The sequence below is a fragment of the Marmota monax genome, unplaced genomic scaffold (genome assembly GCF_021218885.2).
Source record: "Marmota monax isolate L192 unplaced genomic scaffold, Marmota_monax_Labrador192_F-V1.1 WCK01_AAM20220418_F8-fsc00209, whole genome shotgun sequence".
Taxonomy (NCBI): Eukaryota; Metazoa; Chordata; class Mammalia; order Rodentia; family Sciuridae; genus Marmota; species Marmota monax.
Window position 1 is genome coordinate 2,214,693 of NW_026694493.1, and position 25,825 is coordinate 2,240,517.

Consider the following 25,825-nt stretch of genomic DNA (forward strand, 5'->3'; position numbering starts at 1 on the left):
TCCTCAGATGTGAGCGGTTTTTCTTCCGTCTCACTCATCTCCAGGGACAGGCAACTTAAAACAAAAGTAAACTTCCAGCAAACTTCCAGCTGCCAGCAGCATATAGTTTATACTAGCTATGATATGTATGTAGGGAACCTACAGGAAGTTCTTGAACTCAGTTGCTTTCAGTAACAAATCTGATTACCTGCCCAGTTTAGTTTTCCTGGCCTACCTCACCCCACTAGTGGCAAAAAGAAAGGCATGCCCCATTCTTGTTCCTCTCCTGGCATTACTTTTTCTGATATCACATCCACTCACAGGATTTTTGCTATCATTTCATCATCATTATTTAACATCTGTCAAGTATCTACTGAGTATAAATCGTTGTGCTAGGTTCTGGGAAGACAAATTAGTCTGAGATATCATCCCTGCCATTCATAGTTATAAACAATTTAATGATATAGGCAAAAACATAAAATAATGCAAAGAGTACAGTTGATTATAGTGCTTTAAAAACGGAGTTTCTGGGGTAGAATTGCCTGGATCTAAATCATATCTCTGTCATTTACTAGCTGAGTTACCTTGGGCAAACTCTTTAGACTTTCTGTGCCTCAGTTTCCCCATCTGTAAATTTGGGATAATAATAATTGCAAAGCTCAAATAAGTTAGTATGTGAAGTGATTAGAATGGTTCTGACAAATTGTCAATACTGTATAAATTTTAGCTGTGAATAACACCTGAAAATTATCCTCTGGCACTGACCAGTCTTATCATTTTGCACCTCTGCCTTCTGGTCATTCCTCAGTTTAGAAGTCTTACTGTGTCACATCAAATTCAGCAGTCATAAAAGTAAACTCTTAATCTTTCCTTTTCTCTTATCCTCTTCCTGGTGTTTTCTCTTTTTCCTCATTGGTGCTGCAGTACTCTTCCTTCCTGACCCCAGTCCACGTTTAAATCCTTGCAGTCATCTTTGAGTTTTCCCAGTTTCATCACATCTTCTCCATTTATACAGTTCTGGAAATGCTGCCGCCTTGTTTCTCGTTTCTGCTTTTTCCTTGCTGCCAGTTTTATACCTATACTATTGAAGTATTCTTCCAACTGATGCCTTGCCTGCAGTTCTTTTTGCAAGCAGCAAGAAGAAAGCATTGACTTTGGGCTTTAAATATTACCCTTTACTCTCTGTTTTTAGACCAGCAGCTTACCATCTGTGGATCTTGATTTCTTTATCTGTGAAATGGAATATTTATCTTGTAAGATTTCTGTCCTTGTTAAAGTAACGGATTGTGTGTATTTAGTAAATTCTGGTTCTCCTTTGGACTTCCCATCACCTTTTCCACTGCAAATTAATCTTTCACATTACTTCTATCTTAATATTCCTGGGAAATTATTTGTATGTGGCTTTCCCTTCCTTAAATTCCTTAACCTGGCATTGTTGGCTATCCAGAAATTTACTCTCACTTACTTCTGCCATTTGGTACCTTTTTACTCTTTGATAGGAACCACCTGCCATAGACTAATGAGTAATTTCCTCATTGTCTTCTAGACATGATGTCTGTTCCTGCTTAAGTATCTCTTATGCTGTTTCCCTTGTAGATAGTGCCATCTTCTATTAGTTTCTTAACACACTTGAAGATTCTCTTACCTACTTTGGTGTTTCTCCATGCTTTGAATACTAAAACATTTTCAGTCTTTTAGTCATTTAGTACTTATAATTTCTTTTTTTTGGGGGGGGGGGTTCGCAGGAGGGTTGCTAGGGGTTGAACCCAGGCCAGCCTCAGCAACTCAGTGAGACCCTGTCCCAAATAAAAAGGGCTGGGATTATAGCTCAGTGTTAAGTGCCTCTGGGTTCAATTGCCAGTACCAAAAAAAAAAAAAAAAAAAAGTTTGATGTTGGGAATGACTGAGAGATTGGTTGAAGTGAATATCACATGAGAGGCTGGGGTTGTGGCTCAGTGGTAGAGCGCTAGCCTAGCATGTGCGAGGCGCTGGGTTAGATCCTCAGCACTACATAAAAATAAATAAATAAAAAAATAAAGGTACTGTGTCCAACTACAACTAAATATATATATGTACATATATATGTACATATGTATATATATATATATATATATATATATACACATATGATCAGATGAGTTTAGTGGTCAGATTATATATTGTAAATTAAAATTGAAGGGATTTTGATTAGTCTTCATTTCATTGTGAGTTTCCTAGGGAGTCCAAGATTCTCTTTCATTGAACCTCGTCATTAATATTTGTGTGTGTGTGTGTGTGTGTGTGTGTGTGTTGCTAGGGATTGAACCCAGGACCTTGTGCATGTGAGGCACTCTGCCAACTGAGCTATATTCCACCCCCCCACCCCACCCCCGTAATCTTAAGGGGGCAATTTATGTTGTAATGGCTGGTGTTTGTTGTACAAATTCCTATTAGATTTGGGAGACACAAAAGAAAGCTATTTATGCAGTGCATACAGTACTTTCTTGAGATCCACAGGTTTTTAGATTTCTTCCCCCTACTTTTCTAAATCATTTTATCTTAGGTAAAATTTAATTATTTAGAACATTATTAAATATGAGGGAGATAATGAGAGTTTTGTGAAAACATGATTCTGAGGACGATTTTGGAATAGTGGGGTTTATATTTTAGAATCCTCATCTCTTGAGATAAAGAAGAGAGATGGAGATGAGTTTTGTAGCATTAAGGGGAAACATTAGAAATCTTTAGTTACTGATATTAAGTGAAGTCTTTGGATTTAACTGAAATCTGTCAAAATACTTTGCATACTGTGTTTTGGTGATTGGGGTTTTACTCTCCCAGGTTTTGTGCATGCGCATGCATGCTGGGAATTGAACCCGTGGCCTCATGCATGCTAGGCAAGTATTCTATCCCAAAGCTACACTCATAGTTTACTATCACAGTTTTTGATGCCATTTTAATTCCATGATATCTTAAGTGATTCTAATTCTGATATATTTAAGTAACTGCCATAATGATGCATTAATATCCTCAGTCTGTTTCCTAAAACTGTTCACAGACCACAGAAATTGAGTCTTTTTTCCTTCCCTATTCTTTCCAAAGGCATAGTATTTCAGGGGTATGTAGGTTGGAATATAGCAAATTAGTGTTTATTTTACTAATACTATTTCTTAAGAAATGTCATGTATTATTAGTTTTCTTAATCAGCCCATCACCTAAATAAAAATTTTAAAGGTACTGTACAGCTATGAGATAAGCAGTAGTGAGATAATCAAAATGCAACTAAAAGATGGTACTCAAAGAAAAAAACATTTAAGACTTCTGTCTTGGAATTTTTCTATTAAGTGGTGAAAAGCAGATAAAAAGTATAGTGTTAAGAGAACCATCACAGACTAAGCTTAAATATTAAAAGAGGATCTTAGGGCATCGGTAAAATTTTGTATGTATGCACACATGTAGCTTGTATAATGTATTTTGAAGTGTAATTTTAAAATGTTGATATTATTTGTGGTATTGGGAATTGAATCCAGGGACATGCGACCACTGAGCTATATCCTTAGCCCCTTTTTATTTTTTATTTTGACATAGGGTCTTGCTAAGTTACTGACACTGTCCTAGAACTAGTGATCCTCTTGTCTTAGCCTGCCCAGTAGCTATGATTATAGGCATGTGCTACCACACCAGGCAATTTTTTTAATACCTAATTTTATATAATTGTTTTCAGATTTACTTAATTTAAAAAAACAAATGATGTTTGGTTGAAATAATAATTTTTTAATGAAAAAAGATTAGAACATTTTAAGAAGCATAACTTAAGTGATAAGGCATATTGTTTGTAAATTCTGTTTTCTATAAGGAAAGCAAAAGAAATGTGACAGATTAATAATTTTCTATTTTAAAAAGTAATTTGTTAATTTGGTTGTCTATAAACCCATACACTAGGATCTTTTTGGCTTCCTAAAATAGCATTATGGTGTAGCAAATTTAAGAGTAAATTCTTTGAATTAAGATTTTCCTTGTTTAGGTTGTTCTGAGTTCAAATCCTGTGTCTGCTAGCTATTAGCAATATGACCTGGAACCTCTCTATTTTTTTTTTTTTTTTTTTAAGTAATGTTATTGTATTTTTATACATTTATTTTATTTTATTTATTTTTTATGTGGTGCTGAGGATTGAACCTAGTGCCTCACTCATGCGAGGCAAGCTTTCTACCACTGAGCTACAGCTGTAACCCTCTATTTTAGTTTTGCTATCTGAAAAATGCTAGGATATTATATATATATATATAAAATAGGATTACCAGGAGAATTTCACCAATATATGTGTATGTATAAAGTACAGCATAGTTTCAGATGAGTAAAGAGCCTAATTTCTGCATTGATTTAATTTTCTGCATTTTAAAAACATTGGTATATAACTTATAAGTTTGCAAGTTTAGTCTTGGAATTAGAACAGTTGTGATATAAATAGCTGTAGGATAATTGAGGGGTCTTTACTGTAAAGCAGACTTCTTTATTCTACAAGAATACATTCTTAGATATTATTAGTACTTTGTACTTTTCAATATACTTTTTTTAAAATTTATTTTTTAGTTTTAGGTGGGTACAGTATTTTATTTTATTTTTATGTGGTGCTGAGGATTGAACCCAGTGTCTCATGCATGCTAGGCGAGCACTTTACCACTGAGCCACAACCCCAGCCCCTCAATTTGAGAAATTTGGTTTAATTTGGATTCTTTATAGGATTTCTCATTACTTGCAAAATGCTATGTGTTGTGAACTTAAGGAGGGAGATGTACTTTATTGTTTCCCAAAGTTAAGCCCCTCAATATACTTTTCATATACTCTTCTTAAATATACACAGTAACCTTGTATAATTGGATTGGGATTTTATAGAGAAGTAAGACTTAAGTCAAGATACCTAATTAATACACAAGTTGGGATTAGTCTTAATCTACTCCCTCTTTGACTTCATGCACTTGAATTTAAAAATGAAAAAACGTGTTTGAGTATTCACATTTACTATTGATATTGTTAAGTGGTGTAATATATTTAAATGATGCACAATTAGGTGGTTGCAAATTCATCTATTAAAAAGGATATTTCTTAAAAATTATTTTTTAAAATTTCAAGTGTTAGTATAGTTATCGTCTTTGCCACGTTTAGTATCTACTTCTTTTTGAAATAAAACAGAAACCAGAATATGGTAAGCATAACCATATATATGATAGTTCTAGCCACTGTTGGGACATCAGACCTAAGTCTGGACTCTTCAAGACACATAGCAACTATGGTCACCTTACCATCTAGGGATATAATTGTATGTGCATATGTATGTGTACACCTTGAAAACTGGGACTGTACTATATCATGGTTTTGTAATCTTTTTTTCACCTGACATATTAAAAATGTATTCATAATGGTATACCTATATTATTGAAAAACTGGCATGCTGTTCTATTGAAGTACTATAATTTTTTGAATTGATTTCCTAATAATAAAAATTTACATTGTCTCCAGTACTTTATTATTTAAAAAAATGCGATTACGAACATTCCTGTACATGTCTATCATTTTTGTACATCTGCTTAGGTGGAAAGTATATTGACATTTGAAAGTATTTGTTAGACGTATCCTACTTACCCCCAGTATGTCCATATCTGAACCTTGGGAACCTGTGAATATTACTGCATATTACTTGGCAAAAGAGAGTTAAGGTTGCAGAGGAAATTAAAATTGCTAATCAGTGGGTTTTAAGGAATTGTTATGGATTATCTGGTGGATCCAATGTAATCACAAGGAACCTTTAAGTGTAGAAGAGTGAGATAAAAGCCAAAACTAGAGAGATGACATCCTACTGGCTTTGAAGATGGAAAAGGGCCAGGAGTCAAGGAATGCAGGTAGCCTCTAGAACTAGGAAAAGGCAAAAACCAGAATTCTGTCCTAGAGCCTTCAGAAAACAATTTAGGCATGGTAACACCTTGATGTTAGCCCACTAGTAGCCATTTTGAACTTCTAACCTTCATACCTGTAAGATAATAAATTTGTGGTGTTTTTATATCACATAGTTTGTGGTAATCTGTTACAGCAGCAATAGGAAACTAAAGAAATAGATATTTCCATAAATCATCACAAAGTTCAAACTGTTTAATCTGTCCCTAGCATTGTTTAAAAGTACCTGATTCTGTACATCCTCATCAGTAATGAGGGTCTCACACATCTCACTTTTGTTTTTAAGCAGACCCTTTGATGTCTTTATTTGTATTTCATGTATGCAAAACTATCCAGTACTCTAGCAATTCTTAAAATGTATCTTATTGAACATGAATTTTCTGGTATATTCATGGTCACTAGGCTTATCAGTGTTTCTAAGGCAAAAATAAATTTGAGAAAATTGGCTTAATTTGGATTCTTTATAGGATTTCTCATTACTTGCAAAATGCTATGTGTTGTGAACTTAAGGAGGGAGATGTACTTTATTGTTTCCCAAAGTTAAGTCACATTTCATAGGATTGATTTTTTTTTTTAATGGTGCTTTCCCTTTTGAGATCTTTTCTCTCTTAAACATTTTGTTAATATACTCAATCTTCATATATGCTGAAATCATAGCTTAGAATTCATCATTCTTTGGAATTCTTCTATCTCTAAAATCTTAAATTCAGCCATTCTGTTTTGACCACAGCTTCATCTCTGTTAAATTAACTGCTTCTGGTTAAGGCTTCCAGTGTATTGATTTTTTTTTCTTCCTTTTTCTTTATTAGTTAAGTCTCTACTTTTTCATTTTCTTCCTTCTGTTTTTACTTCCCCTCCCTGCTCATCTTTAGACGTCACTTTACTATCTTACCCGTGTCCTTCTTCCTTGTCCCATTGTCCTTCCACCTCACTGTTTGGGAAAATTCAATACAGAATGATTCTGACAATGTCCTTCTTTGGGTATTAACAGGTTACTCCACATGGGAAAAAAAATATTACAGAGTAGTTCATTGCTATTAAAATGTATAGTCTTCACTTTGGTATCTGTTAGTTGTTTTTCCCTCTCTGATTTGCTTTTAAAGCAGTGGTTTTAAACTTCTACTATTTTCTTGTAGTATTCTTAGCAGATGACTTTATAGCACAAAGCCTTTTGGTAGGACTTATCTTATTTCTGCTCCCCCTTTCACTAGTCTGGTGTTTGTCCCCTCTTCTCAGAATGGGAAGAAGTTGGCTTCCTCCATATTAAGGTGTTGTCTCTGTGATCTCACAGTGTTTGTTCTGTCTCACCTTTTTCTCGTTATTGGAGCTTCATCATAAATATTTAAACACGCTCCCCTTAACCTCTACATCTTTCCTAGCAGTGTCCTATCATTTCCTCTTCCTCAGTTATCACCTTAAAAATATGGTTTGTGCCGACTCTGCATCCTCACCTCATGCTCTTAAGATTTCTACCCCTACTGCTCCACTGAATCTATACTTGCCCTGGTTACCAAAGGCCTCACCTGTTTTTAAAGTCCATGGACTCTTTCCATTACTCCCTGTTTTTCTCTACAGCATCAATGATGTGTGGAAGAATGTAAGGACATGGGTTTGAGAGGTGGTCACGTGGCAGATTATGAACTTCATTATAGTTTGGATTTGATCCTGAAAGCTATGGCAAGTCATAGTAGTGTTTTAAGCAGGAAGCAATAGAACCAGAGGGAATTAGAGAGGATCCAGGTGAAAAGTGATTTAGGGTCCAGATTGAGTGACTGTTATTTATTTCATCTTCACACAAGAACCCTGTTAAAGTAGGTGTATCTTTTGATGCTTGGTGAAACATGAGTTTTCCTTGTTTTAGACCCAGATGTAGACTTTTTTTTTTTTTTTAATGTGCCTCATTTTCGGATCCCTAAATTCCCATGTGAAGTGAGATGCAAACAAGAGGACAATTTAGATTCTGGAAATTTCAACCATGTATTGTAAAGTGAGTTTGAAAATAATATAATGTGATACCAACCTAATAAAATAACAGTGATTCTTCTAATCTCACTCACCACAGCATAGAACACTTCTGTGACCAGATGTGTAGAAAGTTTTCCCGACACACCAAGCTATTTTCCAGTGGGTATCTTAATTTAGATCAGTTCTGAAGCTAGTTATTCTCAGATCCCAGAAGTTGAGGACTCATCTCACAAGACTGTCTCCACTTCAGACACCACACACAAATAGTAGGTTGTCACTTATATATACTTCTGACCAACAGGCATAAGTTGGGTTTCCCACAGCCTTACTCATTGGATTCGATAATTTGTCAGGAGGCTCACAGAACTCAGGGAAACAATTTATTTACATTATCTTTTTTTCAAATAAAAGATAGTATAAGGATATTATAATAAAGGATATGATAAAGCATCATACAGATAATATTCTTTATTAAAAAAGATGCTTTATAATATCCAGATTAAGAAATGGATAGAGCAAGATATGCAGTGAGGAGGAAGCACAAGCATCCTTGCCCATTCTGGGTTCACAACCTTCCAGTACTTCCATGTATTCAGTAATCTGGAAATCCATTAGATCCTTGTTCTATAGTTTTTATAGTGCTTGATCTCCTGATCCTTCTCTCCTCCCCTTTCTTTTTTCCTTTTTTTTGTGGGGGGAGGGTACCCAGGATTGGACTTGGGCACTCAACCCCTGAGCCACATCCCCAGCCCTATTTTATATTTTAATTAGCCAGAGTCTCACTGAGTTGCTTAGTACCTCGAAGTAGCTGAGGTTGGCTTTGAACTCCTGCCTCAGCCTCCTGAGCCGCTGGGATTATAGGCATGTGCCACCAAGCCCAGCTCTACTCCCCTTTCTTAAAGGTCAGTGGGTGAGCATGAAATTTCTAACCCTCTAACAATTTGGTCTTTCTGGTGACCAGCCCTAACCCGAGTCACTTTTTTAGCATAAAACTTAGATATGACCAAAAGGGATTTATTATGAATAATGAGACATTTCTGTCAGTCAGGAAATTCCAAGGGTTTTGGTACTCTGTGAGAGGAAATAGAGAGAGACAAAGACCAAATATATTTCATATTATGCCACAATAACCATCAAGTTTTCTGCTTTCTGTTTGTTACCTCCAGTGTTTACTCATACTGAACTAATGATTAGTTTTTCCTCTCCACTATTTTTGGCAGCTGGTGTAAAGTTACTGGTGATGGCGGCTTTCAAAAACGTGTCACCATGAGTGATTCTCCATTATTTTAAATGCTTACAGGGAATTGCATTCCTTTGTAAGGATTTATTGTTTTGTGTTGGATTTGGGAGATGTTTGTAGCATACCCTGATGTAATCATATATGTATCTTTGTGAAACTTTAAAGGGGAATCCTGAGTTAATATCTTTCATTTTAAAATCTTTTGGCACTTCTTTTTATGATTTTATAAATAATGTTTTTTAGGAATCATTTTGACCTATTTGTTGTTTGAAAACCTTCTTGATGATTATGCTCTTAGACTCTGTCATGGGTCCTGGGTTAACTCTCCTATTCACCTGTAATTTGGCAGACACTGATATGCTTTTTGCTTTTTCAGTTCTGACTTTGAGGCCTGCATAGATTTGTAGTGAGGAATAACTTTATAGAATAGAGAGGCTGTTTTTCTTTTGACTTGATTTGTAATAGCCAACACTTATTTTTGTGCCAGGCATTATTCTAAACATTCATTTTTATTCTTTGAATTGCAATAGGAGTACTATGGGATATATACTAATATTGCTTGTTTTACAGGTGAGGAAATAGAGGCTCACAGTAGTTGAGGATCATATACAAAAAGAGCCAAGTTTTAAACCCAGAAATCAGGTTTCAGAATCTGTGTTTTTAACCATACATCATGCCAACTGTATTTCCATAGTTATATTCTTATTTGTTTAGGATTGTAAGATTTTTATTTTTATTTTGTATGTTTATTATATATTTACATAAAACACATAATTAAATGATCTAAACAAACATTTCTCATCAATCTCAACCTTTCCAATGCACTTATTTTCTGTGAACAGTGAAGAATGGGTGGGATAGTTTTATCAATATTGAGGGAAGCAAAAAAGGGAAGACTTTTTTTCTTTACTATTTGAAATAAATTTATTTAGACTGCTTTAAGTCATCTTACTGACTAGTTGACGTATTACTTCTTCCCTATTATAGCTACCTTTTCTCCAGTTTCTGCCTTTAGTAATGATATTTAAATACAGTCTATTTACCAGGATCTTTGGAAATATTGAAAAACAGTTGTTAATGGGAGCAAGTAATTCTGACCCACCTGTGTCCATAGGACAAGTCGAGAATAACTTCCAGATTTTTTTTTAAACTACAGAGAAGATTGGAATTCTGTTTTTCCTTATTGACTAGGTAGAATTATTATATAGAGATATTTATGTGCTGGCTTCTAACTCTAAGGGATATGGCTTTGTGTGTATGAAATTCAAATTTAGTAAGTTGCTTCAAAAGGAAAAATTCAGTGTGATTTGCTTATTAATTTATTTTTGTGATGCTGGTCCTCCTGCAAATTGGGCAGTGCTCTGCCAGTGAGCTACATCCTTAAGCCCCAAGTGTGACTTTTTTAAAGTAACAAATTACTAAAGCTTTACTTTTGTATTTGGCAAAATACATGTTTGAATTTACTATTTTCCTTCTTAAATATATTGTCAATTGAAATCAAAATGGCAAGACTGTGGTTAACCCAAGAAAAAGGACAACTTTCTTTTACTTCACAGTGTTAACTTTTTTTTTTTTTTTTGGTGGTAGTACCAATGATTGAATTCAGGAGCACTACACCACTGAGCTACACCCCTAGCCCTTTTTGTTTTGAGAATGTCTTGCTAAGGTACAGAAGCTTGCCTCAAACTTGGCATCCTTATGCTTTGGCCTCTCAAGTAGCTGGGATGACAGGTGTGTGCCACCATGCCCAGCTCCTCTTTTTTTCATGTTGCCCTTCAAATATTCCTTCTTCCAGAAAATTTTTTCTTGAATCATTTTGGCATTATTTTCCTCAGATAAATAACTAGGTGTTTCTCTTTATTCTTAATCCTCTTTTATTGGTCATATTATTTTTGTGCATTCACCATTTTTTGTTGACATTTAGCATTTGAAGAGAAATGTACAACCTGAGGGCCATACTGACATTCAGTAAATATTGGTTAATAATATGTTAGCTTGTACTAATGCAAACATTTTGAATTATGAATTTCTCACAATAATTGACATACCTTGTTCTTAAAGGAATGGTAGAGTCTGAATAATCAGTAATATTCTTCCTTGTGACATAAACACAGCGAAGTATACTTGATTGAAGCAATGGAAAGAAGCAATAACTGTATCATTGTCTTTAAAATTTTTTTTTAGTTGTTGTTGGACATAATACCTTTATTTTAATTATTTTTATGTGGTGCTGAGGATTGTACCCAGCGTCTTGCACATGCTAGGCAAGCGCTCTACCACTGAGCTACAACCCCAGGCTTTTAAGAAGTGCTAGTACAGTATAGGTGTAAAGATGGAAGGATAAGGGGAGTTTATATTCTTAAATTGTGAGGAACAGAAACATTCTGGTTTATTTAAGCATCCAGAAGTTGGAGACCTCGGTTCAGCCTCTGTAGGAGTTTCCTATTAATACTATAACAAATTACCACTACATTATGAGTTAAAATAACACAAACATGTTATCTCACAGGTCTGGAGGACACAGTTTGAAATGGGCACTTGCCCTTTCCAGCTTTTGAGGCTGCCTTGGCTCATGGCCCCCCTCCATCTTCAAAGCCAGTAATCCTATCATTCTACCTTCTATTTCCCTTATTACATCTTTTTTAATTTCTTGCCTCTCTCTTTTACTTTTTAGAATCCTTGTAATTGTATAGGGCACACTCAGATAATACAGAATAGTCTTCCTTTTGCAAAATCCTTGATTTAATCACATCTGGACAGTTCTTTTTCCGGATTTACATATTCAGAGTTTCTGGGAATTAGGCTGTGGACTTCTTTGGGGATCATTCTGTCTCCCATGACAGCTATACAACCAGGAACAAAGTCTCAAATCACACCTGTGAAGATACTGTGCAGCACCTCAACTGCATTCATTGCTGATATGATTACAGTATTTTTTTTTTTCTGTTTCATAAGTACTTCAGCATTAACAGTATCTTCATGTGTTAAATGTTCTCACTGACAAACCTTGAAAAACAAGCCTTCACTTTTCATATAGGAAACTGAAACTCAGGCCAAAGGTCAAACAACAAAGTAAACAGGAATTGAATTATTTAATTCTACTTATATAATATAAAGTGCCTAGAGTGCCAAGTGTTATGTTAAATGATAAGATAGTGAAAAAGCTTGGCTTGGCTTCATTCTCAAGTTCATATCGAATTTTTCTGCTTGGGCTGGGCAAGGGAGGTCAAGTGAAATAACCTTGAGAAGGTAAAATACAGTTTCCCTGAGACTGCTTACTGTAGCTGTTATACATCTAAATCCAAGGTCCTGCAGCTTGGGTTGAGGCCCACCCTCCAAAGGTAGACCTGATATTTTCCTAGGGAGTCTTCAGCAGCCTTATCTCTTGTCAAGTTCAGGCTATAATCCCCATTAGATTATTTTATATGTGGATTTGCTTACTAATTATCTCCTACAACCCCTGGTCAACAACATAAGTTCCCTGAAAGCAGGAGTCTTCTGTACTTTCTTCACTGCTTTATATCTTTGGGCCTAGATTAGTGTCTTAGATATAATGGGCCCTCGAGTATTTGTTGATGGAATAAGAGGTAGATTGTAATATACAACTTTTCTATCAGTGTCTTTCCCCTTTGTGTTGCTAATAAAATACATAGATTGAATACTTTGTAAAGAAATTTGTTACTTACCGTGCTTGAAGCTGGGAAGTCCAGGGGTCCCACATCTAAGGGCTTCTTGCTGTCATCCCGTGGCAGAAGGCAGAAGGACAGGAAACAGCGAGTAAGGCAACTTTATAACAAACCCAGTCTCATGATAACTATCCTACTCTCGTGACAAGAACATTAATCTCTTTATGAGAGCTGAACCCTCATGACTTACCTAATCACCTTTTATTAGGCCCCCACTTCCCAAACTGTTGCATTGGGAGTTTCTAACACATGAAATTTAGGAGATACATTCAAACTGTAGCAGTTAGTATGCAAGGTGGTTGCCCTGGAGAACCTTCCCACCCTTACCCCACTTTATAGTCAGAGTGGTTTTTAAAATTTAATTTAATTTTAATTTTTTTAGTTGTAGATGGACACAATAACTTTAGTTATTTTTTATGTGGTGCTGAGGATCAAACCCAGTGCCTCACATATCATGTACTAGGCAAGTGCTCTACCACTGAGCCACAATCCCAGCCCAGTCAGTATGGTTTTAGGCAACAGATATCTTTGTAATCTTTCCTTTTTCATATTGTTAAAATAAGAGATCCTCATGAGTGGTTTATACCTGTACTGATCAAGTATAGAGGTTACTAGCCACCTGTGTCTATTGAGCACTGACTTTTAAATTTTAATTAATTCACATTTCAAAGACCTATGCTTGATTATGTTATTGGAAAGCTTTTATATGTATGGAACAATTTGGACATGTAAAAATCTATCTTTTCAACAGTAAATTTTGTGAAATCTGAATTATGTTAAGTATTTCCAAAGAAAATCTAGGATGGGGAATTTAGAGGTGCTGTAATTGTAAAATACATATTAGATTTTGATAATTTATTGTGAAAAGAAAGAATTTTAAATCTTTTAGCAGTTGTTAATATTGATTGCATATTCAAATGCTAATATTTTAGTTAGGTTAACTAAAATTCAGTGTTTTTTCTTTTTTAATGTAGCTACAACTTAATTATATGTGTACTCATATTTCTTTCTGTCAGCCAGTAGTAATACTATAAGGAGTTTCCACCAAAGGATTTTTATTATGTTTTAAAAAACAACTTTATTTTTTTGTCATCCTCATTATCTTGATATTTAAATCACAAATAATATCTTAGCAGGCCACTTAGTTCAGACTTTATCTGTTTTTGAGCTAGAAATGAAATTGATGTGTTTAGAATTGGTATGATAAATTTGGGAACTGCAGTGAAGTCATGAAGACCATTGGTGGAAACTGCCAAAATTCACGTGAAGACAATAAGAACCTAAATCAGAACACTGAGAAACATTAGTGAGAGATTTTTAAAGGGATATAAGCAGTGGGATTTTAGTAACTGTTTAGATATGAAGGGTGAAGGAGCAGGAGAGTCATTGATGATATTGAAGTTGGCCTTGAAGAAGTGGTAAACTTTTAATGGAAATAAGGAATAAAGATGTATGTATTGAAGGGAATTTTAAAGGAATGTCTATGTTGACAGCCCTATAGGCACCTGGAATGAGACCATAGCATGAGCTGGGTTAAAAATTATGGACTTTGTAGTTGTCTTTTAGTGGTAAGACTTAAATCTGTAAGCAGGGAAGTACAGCCAGACTTCCACCTCTGCTGGTTCTGCATCTCTGGATTCAACCAACCCTAAATTGAAAATATTCAGGAAAAAAAATCTACAGACTTAGCTCAATGGTAAAGCACATGCTAAGCATACATGAGACCCTGGGTTTGATGAGTAGCACCCCCTAAACAGTACAGTAAAAGTAACTTTTTAAAAAGCATTTACATTGTATTTGGTGTTATAAGTAATCTAGAGATAATTTAAAATATACAGGAGGATATGTTAAGGTTATGTACAAATGCTATAGCATTTTATATGAGGAGCATGAAAATATGTGGATTTTGGTATTTAAGGGGCATCTTGGAATCAATCCCCTCTGGATACCAAGGAATAACTATATAAAGTTATCAAGGCCAGATCCTCAGGGAATAGGTGCTAGATGATAATAAAATCAACTTGCATTCTTAATGGCTTTAAACACCCCATTGTTGTTACAAATGTATATGTGCCTTGAATAAAACTAGAGGATTGAGAAATAAATTTGTAATATTAAAATTGCTACCACTGCTGTCAACCCCTTCCAGCCTTTTTGTGAATGTATAAATTTGTATTTTATCTATATACAGATGATGCCTTTTAGAGTAAACATTGTTTTTGAAGAGCCACAAAATTACCTGCTTTTTCTCTGCTGACACATCACAAGTCAATGCAAAAGACTTCCATGACCTTAAAAGGTATAAACCCCGACCACCTCAGCACACCTGCAAGTTAGCAGATCAAATTCAGTTCTGTCACTGTCTACCTGGAAATAGCACAGATCCCATAGGTTGAGGGAGTTATGAACTAGGAATCATGAACAAAAACCCCAAATATATATGATAACCTCATAAGCATATTTTTTTAAATTTTATTTTTATGTACATGTGTTTGGGGATCAAACCCAGGGCTGCACATATCCTAGCCAAGCACTCTATCACTGAGCTATACCCCAAACCCCAGCATATACTATTTTCAGTCAGAATCTTATCTTTCTATAACAGAGTACTCTTCATCTGAAATGTATGGTTATGAATTTTTACAAATATATCCCTATAACCATCACCCAAATCAAGATTTAGAACATTTCAAATCCCCCCAAAATTCTTTCAGGCCCCTTTGTAGTCAGTCCTGACCATTTCGTCTTCTATTCCTCAGGCAAATCATTACTCTGATTTTTATCACTGTTGGTTTCTTTTGCTTGCCACAGGTTCATAGTGGAATAATATAGTGTGTACTCTTTTGTATGTATTCTTTTGCTTGACATAAAGAGATTCATCCACATTGTTGGTGTACATTTGTAGTTCCTTCCTGTTGACTGCTGAATTGTATTTCATTGCATGTATATACCAGTTTGTTCATCTATTCACCTTTTTAAAAATATTTTTTTGTTGTTGTAGTTGGACACACTATCTATTTTTTATTAATTTATTTTTATGTGGTGCTGAGGTGAGCACTCCACCTCTGAGCCACAACCCCAGACCCTCTATTTACTTTTTGATGAACCTTTAGGTTGTTTCTGATTTTTTTTTTTTTTTTTTTTTTTTGCTATTGTGAATAAAGCTTTGTAGAAACATTCTTTTAAAAATGTTTTCATGGACATATTTTCATTCTTGATACTTGTGGCTATGCACGTTAATGTTCAATGAGGACATTTTGGTCAGTGACAGACTGCGTATACAAGGGTGGTCCCGTAAGATTATACAGGAGCTGAAAAATTCTCATCTCATTGACTGAGACCAAAAGGCAGAAGTATTAAATATTGATGAACACAGTTTATTAATTTTTAATTTCATTGAATCATCTAAGAGTTATTTACTCTGGGGTCGTCCATTTTTGTTTCTATAACAATACCTGAAACTAGGTAATTTATAAACAACAAAAATTTATTTCTCACAGCTTTGGAGCCTGTAAAGGCCAAGATCTAGGTGTTGGCAGGTTCCGTTTCTGCTGAGGGCCTTGTCTGCTTATAAAATGAGACCTTGTTTCTGCATCCTCCAAAGGGGACAAATGCTATGCGTTCACATGGCAGGAAGCAATAGAAGGATAAAAAGGGGGCTCTCTAGTTCTCTCCAGCCCCTTATGAGCCACTAATCCCATCCTTGAGGGTGGAGTCTTCATGGCCTGATAATTTCTAAAGGCTCCATGCCTTAATGCTGTTGCTTTGGAGATTAAGTTTCAACATGGATTTTGGAGGGCACATAGACTTTCAAACCATAGCAGGTTGTAAAAATTTGCTCCTAAATCATCTTCCAGAGATGTTACAGATCAAGGCTGGGATCCATTTTGCATTAATTTGTATGTATGCTGTTTATGTATTGTTTGAGGTTGAGTTTTTTTCTAGTTTTAAATTTTTATCCAGTTGTTTCAGCATCACTTATTGAAATTTTATTTTAACCCATTATATTCCTTGCCACTTTGGTCAAAAATTAACTATACACAGACACCTACATACAAACATACATTCATACATAAGTAGAATTTATTTCTGACCTATTCCATTGGTCTGCCTCTGCCCTTATACAGATCTCTCCCTGTTCCCTTGATTTTTCATAGCTCTTCATTAGGTTTTGAAATTAGTGTAAGTTCGTTACCTTTATTTTTTTTGAAAATTGGTTTCTAATAAATTTTTTAAACCAGCCTCTTGGTTTCTACCTGAAACAGCCTGCTGTTTTGTTTTGTTTTAATTATTGGAATTGTGTTCTAACGATGGATCAATATAGGGAGAATTATAAGTATTTCTAAAGAATCAACTTTTGGCTTTTACTTTTTTCTTTTCTGCTCTTTATTATTTCCTTCCTTCCACTTTATTGGGCATAATATGCTTTTGTTAGCTCCTTAAGGTAGAAGCTGAGATCAGTGCTTTTAGACTTTTCTATTTTAATATAAGCATTTAAAGCTATAAAAATCTCTACTGCTTTTATTGCATTCTACACATTATGTATGTTTCCACTTTCATTTGGTTTGAAATGTTTTCACATTTCTCTTATGATTACTACTTTGACCTTTTATTTGGAAATACATTATTTCATTTCCAAATATCTCAGGAACTAGACAACTTTAGTCCTCAACTTAAGACATCTGATTCCAGGTGGGTTTCTGTATTGATTTGTACTTATGTGATTTAGTTCTTTTAAATTTCTGGAGTCTTGTTTTGTGGTTCAGCATGTGATCTGACTTGGTGAATTCCATGTGCACTTGCAAAGAATATGTGCTCTTTTGTTGGGTAATATATTCCATAAATAACAGGTTTATTTGGTTGATAGTGTTCATCAAACCTTACTGGCTTTCTGCCTGCTTGCTCTGTTATTTACGGAGAGAGGTTTCTCTTTTCTGTTTCTGATTTTTGTTTTGTTTTTTCTATTGGTTTATTACTAGCCATGTCTGTCTTTCCCTTTCCCTCTTCCTCTCTTTGGTTGCTCTAAGACTTATAGTATGGGGTCTGTTATACCCTTTTATATTTAATGTAACATGTTGTAACATGTACTTTCATTTCCCCTTCTGTTTATTATTGTTAAACATCTTCTATATATGACTTAAGTTCCAAAATATAATATATTCTTCTTAAAACAGTTAATTTTTAAATACAATTTTTAAAATGGTGTAAAAAGTTGTTGTGTATCTGCTGACATGTTTATTATTTCTGGCAATACTCATTTCTTGATTCAGTTATAATTTTCCATCTAGTATCATGTTTCTTTTCTTTTTTTAAACTATTCCTTATGATGTTGATCTTTTTGGCATCAAATTTCCTTAGCTCTTAAGTTTCTGAAAATGTATTTATTTCACCTGCAGTTTTGAAGAATATTTTCACAGAATGTGAAAGTATAGATGGAGTTTTTTTTTTTCCCTCTAGTACTTTGAAGATGTTCTATGTTCTATTTATTACCTTCTGGTTGGATTTTTGTTTTGTTTTTTGGATAAGCAGTCAGCCATGATTCTTAACTTATTCCTCTTTATGGTATATATCTTTTTTTTTTTTTTTTTGTCGCCTTTTAAGATTTTCCTCTTTTATGATTGTTTTTCAACTATTTCATTGAAATGCTTTTGTGGTTTTTCTTTTTTTGTTTAATTACTTGTAGTTTATTGAGTTTCTTACATCTGTGAGTTTATAATTTTCATCAAATCTGGAAAATTTTTATTATTTTTTCACCCATTACAAAAAAATTGATATCAACCAGATTCCATATGAACTCTTTAACTTCTCGGTCAGTTGCCCAAGTGAACTGATAATTTAGTTTTGTTGCTGTGGTATAGAGTTGTATTTTGCCTTATGCACACTTGGCAACATAAGAAGGTATAATTTGTTTTTCTTGGTTAGTATTAGAAACAAACTGAAAATCTGGCTTTTAAGCTGTTAGAATAACAAGTGATGTTAGTCTATAACTTTGCTTTTGAATAGCAGTATGGGAAGGTGTAATAGAATCTGTTTGATCTTACTCTATGTTTTAGATGCTGCTGAAGAAAGTTGCATAGTATGAAAATGTGTCCCCCTTGTCCTTTTAATTGTGTACTCAAACTTTTTCTATGAATAACAGTTTTGGCCCTAAGCCACAGAACAAATTATTTGTAATGATGACTTAGAGTCACTTCCAAGAACATTCTACAGTTGCTGTTAAGTCTGTGTGTTTATTTCTCCTATATAATTTATATGAAAAAAATATAGGAAATCTATGTTATCCATAATTATATTAATTTTAAAAATTTCTGAAAATTAGGATTTTTGTTTTGCATTGTGTCGAGTAGGAAGAGAGAAGGAAGAACTGGAGAGATACCTCCTGGGAAAGAACTTATACTAAAAGCTAAACCAGGAAAATCACTTTGAGAAGTTCTTCATGTTTAGCAGGAAAATGGGGGAGGTAAGTGGGTCTTACACTGTTAAAAAAGGCAAACTCAGATTAAATCATAAACAATAGGTTTTTTCTAGTTAACTTTCAGTGTGTGTGAACTGTTGATAATTGAGATCTGTCATGCATTATGTTTGGAAAATGTTTAGGCTTCAGAATTCTGGATGTGAATCCTAGTTCTAGGACTTAATATCTTTGTGGCCATGGGCAAGTTCCCTAAAATCTCTGATCTTTATGTATTTACTTATAAAATTGGAAAAATCTCAGGTTACTATTAAAATTAAACTCTGAATGGTTTATTTCACTTGTCATTTAGTAGACCTCAATAATTATTGTCTTTCTTTCTGTCTGTATTTTAAATTTTTAATTTTATTCTGTCTGAGACTTTTTTTCCTTTTAAACATGCATAATATTTGAACAAGCCCCTATGGCTTCTGGAGACTTCTGTTTTCACCCATTTTTTTTTCTATCAGAATTTTTCCTATATTGTTATTCATTCCATTTCACCCTACTTAAAAACCCTTATTGTTATTTATTCCATCTTAAAAATCTTTTTGACCTTCATATTTCCCTCCGGCTCCTGATTCTTTTCTTTTCTAGGCAAAGTTGTCTAAACTGAGTTTTAGTCTCAGTCCTTTCTTCTCATTCTCGAGGTAGTCTATAGGCTTAAGCCTCTGCTTCCCCAACAAAATTACTTAAAAAGATCCTCACTAACTTCCATGTTACTAAATCCAGTGAGCAATTTTCAGCCCTCATTTTAATCATCAGCATTTATTGATTCTATCCTCTTTTGTTGGACTTTCAGGATACCATGTTCAAATTTACCTCCTGTCTGTATCTGTTTACTGCTCCCTTCTCAGTGTAGCCTTTAAATATTGGAGTTTCTCAGACTTCTGTATTTCTATACTTATTCAAAATTTTATATATGTGTGTGTGCACACACACACACACAAATGGGTATCTGTACTCCCAGTCTTTCCTCTGAACCCCAAACACTAACAAACTGCTAGTTACAGTGACTTGGATGTTTAATGAACATCTCAAACTTATCAACATTGTTATAAAAACAGCAAATGCTTATGTAACATCATGTGCCAAACATTGTTTTCCCAAAAACACTCTTCTCCTTAAATTTTCAGTTGCCTTCCCATGTTAGTAAATGGTAAATCCTTGATTTTAGCTTCTTATACTGAAAATTGACCTTGATCTCCCCACCCCCCACTTAACAATCAATCTGCTGACAAATGTTATTGGACAGAGTCTGACTGCATCTTACTGTCTCTACTACTGCTATTATTGGTAAACCTGTTAGTGTAACACAGCAGCCAGGTGAAACCATTGTAGATCTTAAGTTAGCTCATGTTATATCTTAATATCTTCAGAGGTTGTGCTGGAAGATCTCTCACTCCTCAGACTAAGTCAAGTTGATCCTGACCTTCATGATTCAGTTCATTCAAATGTCTGGACCCTCACTTGGGATGACTGTGATAGCTGGGAAAAACAGATCTCTCTTTCCAAGTACTCTCTTATCCTCAGTTACATAATGCAGTGGGTGGTTTTACAAAAATGAACAAGTGCTTATCAAGTCTTTGTGTCATATTTGCTGAAACCCAGTTAGCGCAAGTAAGCCAGGTGACCAAGCCCAGGATCACTGAGTGAAGGGAGTTCATTATGAGGGTGCAGGTGCCAGGAAGTATGTGATTTCACTGGGGGCCATTAATGAAACAATACACATAAACTCTTTCTGATCTGTGTCATGTTTAATTTGTTAAATTGTTTGCTTATAACATAGCACCTATTTCTTTACTTAAATAAGAAAATAATCTAGGTCGGGCACAGTGGTGCACACCTGTAATCCCAGCGGCTCAGGAGGCTGAGACAGGAAGATCTTGAGTTCAAAACCAGCCTCGGCAAAAAATGAGGTGCTCAGCCAATCAGTGAGACCCTGTCTCTAAATAAAATACAAAATAGTTCTGGGGTGTGGCTCAGTGGTCGAGTGCCCCTAAGTTCAATCCCTGGTACCAAAAAAAAAGAAAAGAAAAAAAAAAAAACTATCTACATAAAATCATTGTGTTGAAAATATGGGCTAATGATTCTTTTAAAAATATTTTTAGTTGCAGATGGGCACAATACCCTTTTTTTTTTTTTTGAATGTGGTGCTAAGGATTGAACCAAGTACCCAGAAGTGTGAAACAAGTGCTCTACCATTGAGTTACAACCCCAACCCAGGCTAATGATTCTCTGATTGAAAATCAAATTTGACTTTTGTGTATCTTTAGATTTTTAATTTCAGAAACCACTTACAAGAAGAGACTATACAATGTGTACCATAATGATTTATAGATTCTTTTAAGTCAAATAGTATTTTAAATGTTGCTGCTAGCTGTTTAATTAACTTGGCCATCTGCCATATTATCTACCTACTTCAAGATAGAAAGTTGAATTTTATTTTTCCATAATTTAAATTTATTTGGTTCTCTACATTATATAAATGACTGTTTGCTATTTCTTTTTCCAACCTTATTCTTGTTCTGCATCACCTGTCAAAGGATATACTCATATCCTTGTTTTCTCACTATTGAGTTTTAAGAGTTCTTGTGAATTTTGTATAATAGTCCCTTATCAAATTCGGTTTTTTACAGATATTTTCTCATTTTTATTATTTTTGTGTGTTATTAAAAATTTTTATTAGTGCATTATAATTATACATAGTAGGGGGGTTCTATTTAGTATATGTTCACACAGGTACACAATGTGATTTCATTGATACATTCCCCAGGACCTCCTCTTTTCTTCCTCTCCTGCTTCCCCTTTGGTCCCCTTCCTATACTCTATTGCTTTCTCTTCTATTTTCTTAAGATCTCTCCCCCTTTTTCCACTCCCTACCTTTTTTCCCCCTCTCTAGCTTCCACATATGAGAGAGAACATGTGGCTCTTTAGTTTGGCTTATTTCAGTTAGCATAATGTTCTCAAGTTCCATCCGTTTTCCAACATGATTTCATTCTTTATAGTTGACTAGAATTCCACTGTGTATATATTTCACATTTCCTTTAACCATTTGTCTGGAAACTTCTCTTGACATGCTTGTTGTCTTCTGTCACATCCTAATGCTTTATCTTGTCATGTTGTTACTGTGTCAGTTATTTTTCACTTATTCTTACTATTTCTTGGTCTCGTCTGTTTTTACATTACAACTGTTTTTAATTCTGGTATCTACTCATTTTTGCTTTACTTTATATCCTCATTTAGGATTCTGTTGACTTTACTTCTGTTAGCCACATATGGAAGCATGTGTTTACTTCATTGTCATCTTTTAAGGTGATCTTTTTGTATTTATGGTGATACTAATTTTATTCAAACTTGCTTTCTTTTTCTTTCTTTTCTATTACCTGTATTAGATTTTAATATATTAATTTTGTTATGTGTGTTTCATTTTGTGAAGGTACAGGTGTTATTGTAAAGAATTGATTTTTTTTTAAACCAAAGAATTTTTAAATGGAAATTAAGTCATTTTGTTACTAGTTTAAAATGTAATATTGGAAGCTTTTATATAATCACCACAGTAATGATAAAATAATATTCATAGAAGATATAAACAAAGGGAAATGGGATTATAAAAATCAGTGAAGTTGGGACTGTGATTGTGACTCATTGGTAGAGTGCTTGCCTAGCACATGTGAGGGAGGCACTGGGTTCGATTCTCAGCACCACATAGAAAAAATAAGTAAAAATGAAGGTATTGTGTCCATCTATAACTAAAAATACTTTAAAAAATATATCAATGAAGTACAAGTTAAAGCAAAAAAGAAAAACAAAACAAAAAAAAAAACAACTACAAGAAACAGGAGATAATAACAAAACGGAAATGGTACATTTTCAGGAATTTCTTTAAATATAAATGGATCATACTCTCCAATCAAAACACATAAATTGGCTAATGAGATTAAACTTTAATAATATTCCAACTATAATATATCTTGTCTCTGAAAAACACTTTTTATTTATATTTTATAAAGGCTTTTTTTTTGTTCTTTTTAGATATACATGACAGTATAGTATATTTTGACATATTATACACACATGAAGTTATATTTCCCATTCTTGTGGTTGTGCATGATGTAGAGTTTCAGTGGTCGTCTATTCATATACAAACAGAGGAAAGTGATGTCTAATTAATTCTCCTCCTTTCTTTCCTATTCCCATACCCCTTTCTTGCATTTATTTCCCTTTGTCTAATTGCATGAACTTCTATTCTTCCCTCCCTCCAGTAATATGTGTTAGCATCCGCATATTAGAACATCTGGCCATTTGGGTATTGGCTTAGTGTTAGCATGGTAGTCTCCAGTTCCATCCATTTACTGGCAAATACTAGAATTTCATTCTTCTTTATGGCTGAGTAATATTCTACTATGTATATATAACACATTTTCTCTTTAAAGTTATAGATGGACACAATACCTTTACTTTATTTATTTATTCTTTATGTGGTACTGAGGATCGAACCCAGTGCCTTACACATGCTAGGCAAACCCTCTACCACTGAGCTACAACCTCAGCCCCACATTTTCTTTATCCATTCATCTGTTAAAGGGTACCTAGGTTGGTTCCATAGCTTAGCTATTGTGAATTGAGCTGCTATAAACATTGGTGTGGCTGCATCTCTGATTTTAAGTCCTTTGAGTATATGCTGAGAGTGGAATAACTGGTGGTTTCATTCCAAGTTTTCTGAGGACTCTCCCCATTCTGCTTTCCAGAGTGGTTGCATCAATTGCAGTCTCAAGAGCAATGTATGAGTGAAACCTTTTTCTCCACATCCTGGTCAACATTTATTGTTACTTGTATTCTTAAATTGTCAAAGAATGGATTATTGGGGGGCGGGAGGAAGATGTTGGACTTTTTTTTTTTTTAGAGAGAGAATTTTTAAATATTTATTTTTTCAGTTTTCGGTGGACACAACATCTTTATTTTAAGTTGTGCTGAGGATCGAACCCAGTGACCCCGCCCATGCCAGGCGAGCGTGCTACCGCTTGAGCCATATCTTCAGCCCCTGGACTTTTTTTTTTTGATGGGGTTGAAAATCATGGTTCTTGGCATACCTTGTCTAATGTAAAATTTGAGATGAGGGGAAATAGCTTCCCAGTTGATGGCTTCATTTAAATTTCACTTGGATTATTCTATTTGAGATTTAAGATTTTGTATTTCTAGAGAAATATTTAGTGTTCTGTGTATGATGTATAGATGAAAACTACAAATGAAAGTAAAATCTGAATTTTCAGAGAGCCAAGTAAACAGTCATCTATTTCTCTGTATAAAATGGTAGGTTTTCTGAACTTAAACAGGAATTTGTTATCCTTTTTCAGATGGAAAAACCTTGCTTTCCTGAAGACTTCGAAAACTATTATCAAAATTTGAGAAACCTTGATTTTTTTTTTTTTCAGGATCTTGACCTTTAACTGAGAGACTGTTTAGTTCAAATTAATTTAAGTTAGAGCACACTGTAATACAGGGCACTGTTAGGTATAGGATGTATAGGGTGGAATAGGACAGTGTTTAGTGTAGATGTGTAAACAAATGAGTTCTTATAATGCTGTGACTGCGGTAGTTGAAATGGGCATTAAGATGTGCTGTCAGTACTTGGCCAAGCCAAGGCTTTCTTAGAGGAGTTGCTGAATTTTAAAATATGAGAAGGGTTTAACCAGATAAAGAAAGAAATGGGAGGACACGCCAGGTTGAATGAAAATGCATGAATAAAGATATTGGGGGACAAGGGACTGGGGATGTGGCTCAGCAGTGGAGCGCTTGCCTCACATACACAAGGCACTGGGTTCGATCCTCAGCACCACATAAAAATAAATAAATAAAATGGAGAGATTGTGTCCATCTACAACTTAAAAATAAAAAGATATTGGGGGGCAAAATAGCATTAATAGATTAAAAGTAAAGTCATTGGATCATAAAATGCAAAGTAGAAAGCTGTGCAATCTTATGTGCTGTATAGCACTTCTGTTTTATCATGAAGTATTTTATAACATTCTTTTCCACTAAAGTACAGTTAAAGTCACAAGAGTTTGAATATATGTTCTGGAAATATGGCAGCAAAGTCCACTGCTACGTGTTTGAAATTTCTCTTAAGACTTGTTTTATTATTGCTCTACTGGGGATGACCCAGGGACACTTTACCACTGAGCTACATCCCCAGTGCTTTTTAAATTTTTTATTTTGAGATGGTCTCGCTAAGTTGCTAAGGTTGGCCTCAAACGTGCAGTTCTCTTGCCTCAGCCTCTCAAGTTGCTGGAATTACAGGCGTGTGCCACCATGCCTGGCTTAAGGTGTAACTTATTGTCAGAAATTATGAAAACTTTGTGGTCAATTGTGGAATTGATAGTATGGGTTCATAGCTTTAGTTTCCTAATTTAGAATGAAGATAATATCATTTACCTTTTGGAACTGTTGGAAGGGGTAATAATAACTGTAAATGATGATAATAACAGTGATAATAGTGACTAACATTTTGAGGGCTTGCTTATGGTCCTAATTGCTTTATTTCTACTACTTTCTTTTATCTTCAAACCATCTCAG

The 25,825-nt window shown here is 34.5% G+C and overlaps 1 protein-coding gene across 8 annotated transcripts in view; it reads left to right on the forward strand.

Moving 5' to 3' along the window:
• Positions 1 to 25,825, forward strand: part of Smg7 (SMG7 nonsense mediated mRNA decay factor) — an 82,351-nt gene that overhangs the window by 12,080 nt on the left and 44,446 nt on the right. The window contains exon 1 of one of the 8 annotated variants that reach the window (XM_058571385.1): positions 19,141 to 19,258. The exons of the other annotated variants lie outside the window; for them this stretch is intronic. The gene's annotated coding sequence lies outside the window, so the exon portion shown is untranslated. Of the gene's footprint in view, positions 1 to 19,140; positions 19,259 to 25,825 lie in introns of those variants that run through there. 8 annotated transcript variants of the gene reach the window in all.